This window comes from Echinops telfairi, unplaced genomic scaffold (assembly GCF_000313985.2).
Source record: "Echinops telfairi isolate 266 unplaced genomic scaffold, ASM31398v2 ScPeMD7_5;HRSCAF=22, whole genome shotgun sequence".
In the NCBI taxonomy this organism is placed as follows: Eukaryota; Metazoa; Chordata; class Mammalia; order Afrosoricida; family Tenrecidae; genus Echinops; species Echinops telfairi.
Window position 1 is genome coordinate 18540764 of NW_022103901.1, and position 1285 is coordinate 18542048.

Consider the following 1285-nt stretch of genomic DNA (forward strand, 5'->3'; position numbering starts at 1 on the left):
ATTCAATTTGTAATAATAAACATATATCCAACATATCAGATGTTTACATGACGACTCATAACAGTAGCAAAATTGCAGTGATGAAGTAGCAATGAAAATAAGTTTATGGTTGGGGATCACCACCACATGAGGAACTGTATTAAAGGGTCACAGTGTGAGGAAGGTTGAGAATCACTGTTCTAAACAGTCAGAGATGTCTTTTACTCATCAAATCCCTCCACAACTCTCTCTACCATGAGTGAAGAGAAAACCGGGACTCCATTCCTCCTGAAATTCATGGAATGTAAATGCAGGACACAGCAAGGCTGGAGCCAACGATGACCGGTGACTGGTATCTGAGAAAGCAGAAATCCCATATCAACGTGTGCACAGGGGTAGGAAGGACCTGAGTAGATGTGGGAAGCAAGTTAGAAAATTAGAGTTTAGAGAGTCACAGCAAGGACTCTGGCACAGCAAGACATTAATACCATGGGTTTCAGAGTCAGACAGAATGAGTTCGAATCCTGACTATCTTCTGGCTGTGAGATCTAAGTGATTTATTTAGCCTCTTTGAGCTTCCCTGTAAGGCCATGATTGTGCTTACCTTCTGCATTCTGGGAGATTTGCTGAAGTAAAACAAATATTTAGCAAAATACCCGACACATAATCTTTTTTTTTTAAGTAATTGTTGATAGTAGTGGAGTTGAGGTTGATAATGTTATCACTAAGCATTTTTCATGTCTGCTTTTATTTCTGTTTTTATTTTTTTATTATTATCCAAATATAGCACAGGCAAGAAAACAGTATTTAAATACTACTACTTCTGCTGGCCTCCTAAAATTCCTTTCTAACACTCTTAGGACTCTACCAATAGTGCTAGGAAAAATAATGCTGATAAAGTGAAGCCACCTTTACTGCTAAAGTCTCTGAAACCAGTTGTATTAGTCTGGGTACATTAGAGAAACAAGTCCACAGAAACTCATGTATAAGAGAGAGTTTTATATAAAGGTTAAGTGCACATCAAAAAAACATCCCAACCCAGTGCTGCCCAAGCCCACAAGTCCACCATTAACCCATATGTCCAACACCAATCCACAAAGTCCTCCTCCATCTCACAAAACAGATGCAATGATGCCGACTACAGGAGGAAAGCCGAGTCAGTGAATGTGTAAGCATCTCAGCGCTGGCAGGGGTCTCCACACGGCTGCTCCTCTATTAACTAACTCCCCTCTCTATTTTCTGCTCTAAGAGCTTCCTTGGTCACTCAAGATGGGATATAGTTGAGAAAAAAATTCTCCTTCCATCC

At 40.1% G+C, this 1285-nt stretch overlaps 1 pseudogene; it reads right to left on the reverse strand.

Moving 5' to 3' along the window:
- LOC101649725 overlaps positions 1-711 on the reverse strand; it is a 13608-nt pseudogene extending 12897 nt beyond the window's left edge.
- Between the last annotated feature and the right edge of the window lie 574 nt (positions 712-1285).